The sequence below is a fragment of the Lathamus discolor genome, chromosome 1, assembly GCF_037157495.1.
Source record: "Lathamus discolor isolate bLatDis1 chromosome 1, bLatDis1.hap1, whole genome shotgun sequence".
Lineage (NCBI taxonomy): Eukaryota > Metazoa > Chordata > Aves > Psittaciformes > Psittacidae > Lathamus > Lathamus discolor.
Window position 1 is genome coordinate 2562763 of NC_088884.1, and position 12187 is coordinate 2574949.

A 12187-nucleotide genomic window follows, 5' to 3' on the forward strand; every position below is an offset into this window, starting at 1 on the left:
TCTGCGTGGCTTTTCTCTCCTAGGAAATCTCAGCAGTCAGGGAAACAATCTTAGTGCTTGTAACACTAATGAAAGTTGAAGGCAGTAAACAGAATCATGGACTAAATCATCCAGTGCTGACATGTCTTTTGGACAGCAAAGAGCCTTTCATTTGAAGACATGAAATAACATTTCCTTCGTGTTTTTGCTAGTCGGGTAATTAGAAGTGATTTAGGATAGCAGTGCAGGTGCCTCTAATGGGCACCTTGTGGGTGTTAGTAAAAGGAAGAATACATTAAACATTGTGATTTGTGATTGGGCTGATGGGGTTAATATTTTCTTAGACTATAGCTGGCTGTTTTTCTTCCAAGTAACAGCGTAATGTAATTATAAGTACCTTAGTAGATGGACTCAATTGCTCCTATCATGAAAATTAATTTCAGGATCATGCTGAGGCTTTCTTTCTTTCCCTCTTTATTTTCTACACTGTGCAGGGGGGAGCAGACACAGATGAAATTATTTTTCAATAGACCTACCCGTGGAAGCCTGTCCGGTTCCTATGAACAACTTGAATTGATACCTAGGGGAAAGGAGTGCATTCCTTGCTACATTTCTTCACATTTTCTGTACCTATAGAACTCCCAGTTTTTTCACGTGCTTTTTTAAGGCACTTGACAAAGCTATATGGATATCTTCAGTTTATAGGGGGGAAAACTGAGATCTGCGGAGTATTCCCAAAATGTTTCCCAGGAGTAACTGAGCTATGACTACAGCTTTTCCAATAAACTTACCCAGGCTTTCTAATCAAGCTTCTCCAGAACAGGTAAATGTTCCTGCTGTAGTATTTTAAACACTAAAATAATAAATAATATAGGTTAGTATTATTATTACTACTATTCTTATGCTTTTATGTTCTTGATCTTTTAATGCATGCCAAAATACAAAATCCTGGAAGTCAGGACTTAGAAATCTCAGGATTTCTCAATACATTTCTAAATTTTTGTGATAAGTGAAAATCTAGTATAAAGAATGATTGTAAAGGCTGTCAAAGAATAAAATCAACAGAAACCTCACATGAAAAATCTATGCTCAGTGATATTTTGAGCTCTCACCAGTAGCTGTAGCCTTGAAAAACTTAATGGAATCAAACTAAATAGGACTCATAGAAATTGCTCTGAAAACATACACAAATTTGGAGAGATAGCAGCAACATGAAAGTCTTGGGTTGCTGCTGTGTGGTTTGAAACCTTAATTACCAATACTCATTAGCAGATATACATCTGACCTACACTGATTTAAAGCAGCTAAAAATAAGTCCTAAACCCATGAAGGAAGGGGAATGTACAACGGAACAAAGTAGTGAGTCTTGGTCTGTTTGAAAGCAGTTTGTTGCATGCTTTTAAACCCAGAGCAGGAACACCCAGGCTTAGGGTTTGTAGGTGTGAAACTGGGTCCTGATTTGAGCTGATGACATTTTGTACTAATTGTATAGACCTTGCAAGCTCAGGGAATTGACTGTTGTGTGTGTCTGTGCTTCCTTTGTGTTAATGTTTCTTAACATGAAGAGTTAAGGAAAGAAAAAGGCTGGAAATTCCTTCCCAGAGAATCCTTTGCATGGTGAGGGAGGTAGAAACACAAATGTACTTGCAAGTCTAAGCAGAGCTATGCTGGAGTTCATGGCTCCCTTTCCTTCGGATTTCTGGAGAGGTACTTAATGGTGTTTGAATATGACTGTATAGTGCCATTAATGTAGCATTTTCATTCGTACAGTGCAACACCAGAAAGATAATCTCTGTGTTAAGTACTTTTCCTTTATAATCCCTGGAGAGTCAGAACTCTTAAAAGCAAATATTGTATTTACCATAGACTGTAAAAGGGAAGAAATTAAGCTGAAATGCAAAGCAGTGTAGATAAAATAGAGTTCCTTTTGGATGTCTGCAGTGGTACTATGAATATATACATACACACTGTTATGCTTTTTATGTTATCTCTAATTTGAAATAAACAACATGATTACAGATTGGATCAATCATGGCTTCAGTATTTCTGGCCAAAGCAAGAAAAGACTTGATGTGCTAGCTAACCATGTAACTGAAGCAGAGATTGTTTCACTGTTGGTGATTTAAGGATTTTAATTTAGAGTAGTGAGTATTCTTCACTGCATTGTAACCTGGCTCCCCATGTCTGCCTTTGGAAAACAGTCATTGCTTGTATGTACGGATGGAATACCAGTGGAATATATGTCACTGGAATGATGATGTGAGGCGCTGAACACCTAAATGGGTCCTTACTTTGATTTGCACAGGAGCTCTGGTGGGAGCATAGCCATGGTTGGGGACTGGGAGAAGTGGAAGTGGAGTGTCTTTCAGAATTCATCAAGTGAGCAGATAACCAGCAAGCTCCAGAGGACAGTTCCGACTTGGCTACTGGAAGGACTGAAGGATAAGATGCCTTTTCCTGCATCTGACTCCTGTGTTTGTTCTTACGAAGTTTAGCCAAGACACAACAAGCAGTAGCTGGAGAATATCACAGGTGTTTGAAAGCAACTTGTCAAAAGCAGAAAAGAGAAGGGGAGAACAACAGCGTAAAGCACATTTATTTTTTGCAGAATAGTTATTCAGACTGGAAAAGAGCTGTTGGGAGTCCAGACAATGTTAAAGAATGATAAAACATGATGCTAGGAGCTCGATGTTCAAATGCTTTGAAGTTGCTATCACTCTGCTTTTAGAATACTGTCCAGGAAGGAAGCAGTAATGAAGGACAGCTACCATGTTTGCCTTCCTTTTTTTTTTAATGTATTTGGTGTATTTTTGGTGGAATCATCATTTTGATGAAGAGCAAATACGCTAAACTTAAATGAAAGGTGTGGTAAGGACAACTGAAAAGAAGAAAGGTCGGAAAAAAACCTGTAAATACAAAGGGAAGTAGAGGAATAAAGGGCAGTGTGAAGAAGAAAATGTGGTCAAACTTAATGTCCAGAAGAGGTTTGATTGCCTGCTTCAGATGGACAGATGATGTTGTTTCCCTTGAATTCCTTCTTAGGGACCCCATCCAAGACTTCAGTGTACATCTAAGGAGCTCAATGGACTTGCACTTCAGGGTGCCTGGAAGCCTAGGCCATATGTCAGGATCCTCTTTCTTGTGGGCCACTCAGTTGTTATTGAGAGTAAAAGTCTGGATTTCAGAAAGCTAATGGCATTGTTCTCATAATCTAAAATGGGATATTTTGTGTCTTGAATTCAGGGACTCCTGCCTTCAGCAGGATCTTATTCTTCTTTTCACGAGGCTGTTAGACCACCACTAGAAACCCATGCTTAGTATGCTCATCATGCTGGTGACTCTAATCTTTCTCTGTCAGTGGTGCAATTCAGCTGTGATGTACAGGTTTATCACCCTACTAACTGAAAAATCCCATTGCAGATATGATTTCTGTGATCTGTACAAGACTTAGGAGAAAGTACATTATGGACGTACTGTGGAAAAAGAGCGGGTGATATGAAATAGAAATGCAGGTTGTGACCAATTCCTCAGTCTTGTCCACTCTGTAACTGTGATTTAAATGTGAATCTCTATACATGAAACAGTTAATCGTATGGTGTACCCCTAGTTGCCAGAGGAGATGAGGTGTTCATTATAGAAAGCAATGCTGAGGTATGGTGCGATGCTACTGGGAAGTATAACAAATGACATGGAAAGCTGAAACAGTCAGGATAATCCAAGTAGCTGCAGTGCTACATGCTTATGCTTAATTTTTCAATGAGACACTTGGAATGACATCTTTTCTTTTACAAATGCCAAGGAGAAGAATTGTTATCTAAAGGACTGCAGAATGACACAAGTCTTCCATTTCACAGGACTTTGCACCAAGTAGGAATATTAGTAGGCTACTCAGAGGGAAGTAGGGCAGATGAATTAAATCTTCATTTTGTTTCTGCTGAGCCTCAGCAATTGAACTTTAATGCTTTTTAATTACATTCCTTACCTGGCTGGTGAGAGGGGCTGTATTATACCACAAATACCTTAACATCTGGGGCTCATTTGTTCCAAAATGAACACCATCTCCTTTAATTCCCTATTTGTCTCTCTCTCTCTGCTCTTACAATATTTGCCTCGTACTGATTCCCCTTGCTAATTGCAATCCATCCGGCGCTGTATGTGAAAAAGCCATCCTAGTTGCATGATTTAATGCTTTTAAGTCATCTTGGCTTTGCTGACTCACTGGTCAACCTTGAAAAATCACAACAGTGCAAACATTGCAATGCCATCAGAGGCCTAGCAGGTTGCGCAGGGGAATCTGTTACTGATTAGTGTCATTTTTTTCTCTGAGTTGAAAGAGCTATTGTGTTTAAGGCCATGAGATTTAGAATTAGGAGTAATTAAAAACCAAGGCTGCTGCCTTTATATTTTTTTAAATATGAAGGGCCCCAGGAGTCTCTGTAGTCATTAGAAAATCCTATTCTCGTGCTAAGCTTGTCCTTATAAGCAGTTCTGTTGTTGGCTTTCCTGAATGTAAAGCAGGATCTTGTTCAGAGTAGATGCTGAGAAGGGAGAAAATATCCTAAAGGCAGGGGAGAAGAAAAGTGTGTGTGTGTGTGCGTGTTTGGGGGGTAGATATTTAGTGGTTGCATGGTTGCTTTGTAATGTGTCCTTAGCAACTGGCTTTCTACTCTAATGGGAAAAATAGATGGTGGGAAGGCATTCAAGGAAAGTGGGTCACATTTGATCCATGACCTAAAAGGAGAAATGGGGGAAGGGAATAATCAGCTCAGATCATTAATGATGTGAAAATTTATCCTTATAAGGCTCATTCATCAAACTGGGCAAAATTGCTATTCTGGTGTCATGGTTATGTGACAGAAAACGCAGCAGTCACTCCCTCAAAACACTACAATTGCTCCACGGCTTTTTATTTAAAGGAAAGGGGAAAAAAATTGTTTGTTTTAAACACTCTCAAGCAACACAATTATTAGACATGACAGTTTGGCTGAGAGGCCTTCCTTTCAGCTCAGGAAAATAGAGAACATAGCTGAGCTGTCCTTTCCTGGTAAAAATGAGGTCATTTGTAAAGCTTTGTGTACATTTCTGCAGCGCTCGTGGAACAGAGCAGGCAAAACAGTTCTGAAGTCTCAATCCTACCTCCACCAGTGTTCCCATTTTTAAGAAATGCAGACCCATTGACCATGTAAGATGAGAAATCACAGGCTGTGATTTAGACTAAATGACTCCTCAAGGATGTATAGTTTTGATTTAACTGTCAGGGGCACATACGCTGCAGTCATAAGTGCATTGCCATTGCTGACTGAGCTTCTTAGATCTCTGTATGGCTAAGGGAAAGCTTCTTGTAATCTGTTTCCTTTTCCATGTGAGCTGTGTATGTGTTCTGGAATCAGCAAAAGTATGCTGTCAGACGTGATTTTGCTCTTTATTACATATACAAATGTGTTGTATACATTATATTTGTTAATCCCCTTTGTTCATAAAGGTGCCCTAGCCAATTAAAATTCATTAAATAAATTAATTCATGGAAAAGCTAATATTAATTTTCAGATCCGACTATTTTTCTTCTACCAATCAAATGTTATATAGCTGCTAATATTTCAAGCTAGTTTTAATTAGCATCTCAGCCTAATGCAACTCTATCCAAGAATGCATCATCAAATTAAATACTAAAGGATAGCAAAGGATGTATGGGATAAACGACTGGAAAATACGGAGTACTGTGATATGCGAGCTGGTGCATCAGAGCTACATTCCCTTCAACCTTGAAACTTCAGGGAGTATGTCCCATTCTGTCCGTGAAACGTGGTGTTAACTCACAGATTCTCTGACTCTTCTTAGTACAGCATTAAATGCTTCAGTCAACTCTGTTGACATTCAGTCCTATCTCGGAAAGATGGGAGCTCAGAGAAGTAAAGAAGCATTCAAGGTCTTGGGCATCTTAATGAAGATAGGTGGTAGAAAACAGTAGATGAAAATTCTTCACTTCGTAGACTAACTGAACTCAGACCTGCTGTGTCCCCTTTTTCCCATTTTCCTTAACCACCTATCAAAATACTCTGAGAGTGCATTGTATTTCCTAACATAGGAAAACAGTAGGAAAACATCTGGCCTCACTAATAAAATTAGGGTTGCTATTTAAAAAGCAGCCAGCATTGTTTGGGGCTTCAGAGATACTTCTTTCAATGCAAATAGTAATAGTGGTGCTGGAAAGTGTATTGCATAATTTTCAAATACTGCTTTTAAAAGACAAACTAGAATTGCTTCAAGTTAAAAAGTGTATCGTGAAAGGGTTGGGCTTAGGGTTTTTTGCTCTCTAATAACATAATGGTTCAATATTTATGTAGTGCTTTCCTCTGAGTGTTTCAGAGTTTTTCATTGGGATGGGGACATAATGTACTGATTCAAAGGTGAGGGGGATAAGCACAGCAAAGGTAAGAGACTTATGAAATCGTGTGGCTGAGGAACAGCTTTCTTTGTTGCGTAGTCCTCTGCTCTTTACCACTAAAACCACTTCCCAGTCTTGTTCTTCTGTCGGATTTAATTTTCCCTGAAGGATGGCTACAGCAAGAAAACTGATGTGTCTTAAAATAATCTGTGAGTAATACCCCTCTCAGTGAATCTGAAATTGCTCAAGTAAAGCTCCATGTTTGGTGCTCATAGCTGACCTGCTGCCCAGCTAGTTGCTGTCTATCATGAGTGACTGTATGAGCACGGAGGACAGATATACTTCCCTGTGTTAAACCCAAATGAGCAGAAGTCACAGTTCTCCAGTGGAAGAAGTCAAAATGAAAATTCAGGCTTTGCATTTTTTCTCCATATTTCTTACTTACTGTGTCAAGCCCAGCAGGTTTCAGCCTTCAAATCATTAAAATAAATGTTCGTGTTATTAAAATCCCATATTTGATGCTTGGATTCCCCTCTGTTTCCTGTATCAAGCAATTGAGACTTGTGAGCTTCAAGCCTGTATTCTCCCATCTGCAGCATCCAGGCTTCTCCGCATGGCCTGGGGCAGCTTTATTCCCTTTTCCCATCTGTTGAGTGAAAGTGCCGATGACTGTACAAGAGAGGGGTTATATGGAAAAACAGGTGGAAAAGGGTTAGAGATCTTAGGGAACCACATGGTGTTACTAATCTTCCAGCTTTCCAAAGACTTATCATCACAAATAAAGAGTTTTCCACATTCAGGGGAAGGAGGAAAAGAGCAAAAACAAGGGAAAAAATTAACCCTGTGATGTGATGACAGAGATTTCTATCAGTCACACCACCATTCACACTGCTGCTGACAGCCAGCCAAACCTGAGCTGGCCAAGTTTCCACAGGTCGAATATGTTACAGGGAGCTTAAAAATACATCCACAAGTGTTTGACTACCTCTTCTGTTGTATGAGGCTATTGACGTTAAGAGGCTTTGTACATCATGGGATGGTCAAAGAGATGTAAGATGGTACTCAGGTTTTTTTCCTGTCTCTGTCTTCTCCTTTCCCATTTCTTCTGGAAAAATGCCAGCAAGTCCCCAAGACCTGGCTTCATTTTTGCTTTAGAATAAAACCTCCAGAGCAAATAATACCCCTATAAAAGAAGCTTTTGTCCAAAATGTGCTGTTGAGAAGTTACTTCATCCTTTTAAATTTCTCCTTCTGCAAGTGTTTACCATGACCTTAAAACCATGTTTTTTGGCAACTTTTTTGAGCTGTATTTTCCTGTCAATTTGGCAAACAAGTTCCAAATGACAGTGCTCTCCTCTGTTCGTAATGCTGCGCCCTCGAAATGCACAACTAGAAGATGCATGTCTATCTTTGAAGTGAGAAGAGTCCCATAGATGACTGCCATATGACTTGGGAAGCATGCGTGTTAGGTTGTGGGTTTGTTGGGATTTTTCATGATATGTTCATTAGGAAAATTTAAACCATTTTTTCTGAGGGTTTTTTTTTTTTTTTGTTATTTCTTTGAATTATGCCTTTAAAAGGGGGAGTTACTCCTTTCCTAATCATGTGTAGTTTTTTATTTTCTTGTGAGCCTCAAAAGAACACCATGACCAGTGGAGCAAAATAACTTCTTTGCAACAATAGGGTAAAAATTAATAAAACTTTGTTCTACAACGAGAGTTTACTTTAAAAACTCAGATTTGTTGTCCAGTGCTTCTTAGCCTTATATATAACTGCTCTCTTTTCAGATATAAAAGTATAACTGTTGGTAACCCAGAATACAAAGGAAAATGATCTTTCTTTGAAGAACTTAGAACAGACTGCAATGGGATTTCGAGGTTTCGACAAGTGCAAAATTGAGACAGTGTGGCCCATTTTGCCATGTGTACAGGGCAATACTTTCCATATAGCGTGTGTTGTGTTTTTTTCATTAAAAATTGCTTAGTATACTGGCTTCACAGCCAGTTTCTCTTCTGTAATCTACGTATTGTGGTGGTTGCATGTGTTGATGGTGGTGCATCTGATGGGACCTGGTTCTACCACTGTTTGACGCTAGCAGTAACGTGTAAGAATTGCCCAGTTGAAGTTGAAGCCAGGCTTAGCTTAACCTGTTACTGTCTTCCACAGAGCTGGGAGAAGTACTTGTGCTGTAACATAGAATCAGCTATGAGTAATGTTAGGTTCTGGAGGTTATCTACCAAAAGGTTGGAGCACTGGGGTGTGAGGTGTAACTGTGTTGAAAGTCACTGGCAAAAATCACTTTCTAACTATAGGCATTTTATTAGCAGTCTAATGAGGTATTTAGGTTTTTGTAGTATGTTATATTGAGGAGTAGTAGAAAAGGTTCAGAAAATGGAAACTTTTGCATTTTTTTTATTAATTTTTCCTGGGAACTGGGGAAAAACAAGAAAAACATGGGATTCCCGAAGTTTTGCCTAGGCACATACTTTACCCTCAAGCCTTGGAAGGCATAAAGATGTTATTCTTTGTTTGCTGTTTAGGATTTCACCTTCCTCTGTCATTAAACCAAGCCTGATCCAACTTTTCAGTTTCATCATTTATCTATAGCCTCTCTAACATTCAGCTAATACCAGAACCCTGTTTTCCAAGACACTGTAGAGGAGGATTGACTCAGCCTGAAAAGAGTTACATAGGCAGGCAAGGGACTATGATTCCTAAGGCCAAATAGTTGGGTGAGAAGAGATGGGAACAGCCTCTAGCACCTCTTGGTTCTCCAGCCAGAGGCAATACCACCTAATGAACAGGCACTGAGTATCTTAACTCATATTGTCCACCTGCAAAAATCACCCTGTGCAAGTCCGCTCTGCCCAAACAAAATGCTTGATTCACTGAAATCAGTCATGATGGTCTGCATTTTCATCTGTGCTGCAGAAATCAGCTTTGTCACCTCTTTGACCTCCAGTTCACTGAAACATTTCCATGTGTGGAAAGTAAGAAGTTGGCTACAGTCCTTCATAGATGACTGCAGCTTCTCCATGCTTTCCACAGGCGTGGTTAGTGCAGGTCAAGACCACCCCATGCTGTAGCCTGAAGCGCTCATGGTTGTTGCCCCCGCAGCATGGTGTTCAACACATCATGTACCACAATGTGGTGGACCAGTCACCCTGATTTGAACCCGCACGAGCTCTCGTAGTATGCGCTGTGTTTATGTACACGCTGTTAGTGTTTCCACTGAGGTCTGCATCTTTCTAACAGCTCACTGCAGCTGTATTTGCGCATTATAAAATAGCATGCTTTCAAGTGCCTTGTGAAGCAGATCCATCCAGCTTCGCGTTGTAAGGGAAGAAGAGTCACACCATGCAAAAGTGTGTCTGTGCGTGTCAGCAAAGTGCTTTTTCAGCATGATAGCTGAGTGCCAAAATTTCAAGAGGAATCAGGCAATTAAATTCCATACCCACATCTCCCCTGTTTGTCGGGAATTCATTGTTTCACATAGATGCAGCATTTTGTGGTGTGTTTCGTATCTACTAGATACACAATTTCATTTTAATTTTTTAATACTGTCTTTCCTTGCTGTTGGGATTTTTCTTTTCTCTTTCTTTTTCTTTTGGACAGGTTATACATATGCTAATAGAAATATGCCTATTATTTGAAGCATAGTTCTGCTTGTCAATGAAGCTTCATTAACACCGTTATCACTGCCTGACATTTATCTTATAATTTTCCAGAGTTGACTGTTACATCTCCATGGAAACCCAAATTGCAATTGAAACAAGTGAGATAATAAAGGCATCCATAGAGGATTGACAGTATGCAAGCCCACAGTGTTTGCAGGCTACATTTGTTTATAGTTCCTTAGATAAATCCCTTGCAGGGCAGAGTTTTATTACCTGTCTCCTGTCTTTCTATGACTGCTCCTTATTGCAAGGTTTAGAACAACACTTTTTTATTTTGCTTTTTAATTAGAGCAATAAATTTTATTGGACTCGGCAAGGGAGGCATTGAAGATGTAAATTCTGGAGTGATTTTTCTGGGATGAAATAGGGAGCTTTTTACATATGATTGTGGCATTATATAGGCAGATGCATTACTGGGTTGGTCTGGGTTGGGGTGTTTTTGAAGCAGGCAAAACTTACAATCATGAACAGTTTGGATTTGCTGACTTTCAGTATGCAAGAACAATCTCTTTTTTTTTTTCTATACCTAAGGACTTGAGCTCTGTAAGTTCGTGACTCTAAATCAATTTAGATGGTTCCTCAAAGCATAGAGTCATGAAACTGGAGTGGGTCCAGAGTGAATTAATCTGAAATTAATTTGATTTTGAAAGGCTCCATCTGGCTGTGTTTGGAAAAGGCATTTAGGCAGATATATAAACAAATGATCATCTCTATTCTATATGCCAGATGTGGTGTCAAAAAAATGAAGAAATGGTATAAAAAAAAATTAGCTGAGGGGGATTTTGCTATGATGATGCTCCACTTGTTAAAATTACAATTGCATGACACTTCGGACAATAATCTTTTCTTGTATTTGTACAAGGGGAAGCATGGATGAGCTTGATAGGATATTTTGTTTTAAGTAAGGAAATCGAATGTCACAGCTTGCTTTAATTGTCTATTTGAGATCTCACATAAATAAGTGCAGCTAACCGAAATTGGCTGTGCCCTAAGACAAGGAGCGCTGTGATCTTCCATTCCCTTTTTAAGGAAGCTATTTAGGTAAATCAGCCATGCCAGACACAAGCTGCTGCCCTCCCTCTCTTTGGATGGACACTTTTGGGCCCCACATATACAGCTCCCTGTGTGTTATGGAGCTCACCTGGGAGCAGGTCCGAGCACGTGTGTACACATGTGGGTGCTGGACTGGAATGCATTGGACTGTAAATTACTGCTTGCAATAATAGGTTGACTTTAACGCATAGAAATGGCTGTGTTTCAAAACACATGTTTGGAGGACATCTTTCCCATGCCCTCCATCCCCTCAGCCCCCATTCCAGGACACAGTTTGCCATAAAGTAGGTAGGTTCTTGCAAATCTTGCAAAAAAAAAAAAAAAAGAACTTGCAGGTGACTGCCAGCTTGGGCATAAAACTTGCTGAAATAGTCACACTATTAATTATCAAATAAATAAAAATTGAAGCCTTCATTACGGATTTTGAAGTTTTTGGGGGGGCAAAGGAAGAAGGAAATTGAGTAACAACTTTGTGAATTTTGAGTGGTGTTTAGAATGTGGAGAGAGAGACTGAGGTTATTGACAAGAAAACAGATGGTCCTACACGTCCTGAATTTTAAAAGCCTGGTACTGTTCTAATTCGGTTGATGACATGTCACAAATATATAAGCATTTGGGTGTAATCAAATACTTCTCTTTTTTTAAAAAAGTAATACTGATAAATGTTTCCTGCCACACAGAAAGAAGTATGCTTTATTGCAAATATGTGTAATCAGTAAAGCAAGGCATTAATAATACACGCCATTAATACCGAGCAGTCAGCTACTTCAGACTGAACTTCATGTGAAAAATTATATCAATTGGTGCTCCAAAACTATAATATAATTGTGCAAGCACATGAGTGCTCTCATGTTACTGTCCAGCTTACAGTAATTCAGAGAGAAACTCTTGGCAATTTGAGTCCCTTTTAGACATAACACAGATATTTATGCAAGAGAACAGCATCTCCCCTAAAGGGAAAAATTGGTGAGGAGCACAAGAGTGGAACAGTAAGATGCAGTCGTTGCTGGCAACCATCATAGCTGTGGTGATCTGCCAGGGTTCTCTATCTGCTGTAATAGAGAGTAGTTTAGAGACAGAACACATATGAATTG

General features: G+C 39.4%; 1 protein-coding gene across 6 annotated transcripts in view; it reads left to right on the forward strand.

Moving 5' to 3' along the window:
• CELF2 (CUGBP Elav-like family member 2) overlaps positions 1 to 12187 on the forward strand; it is a 393255-nt gene that overhangs the window by 238300 nt on the left and 142768 nt on the right. The gene's annotated exons all lie outside the window — the stretch shown is intronic.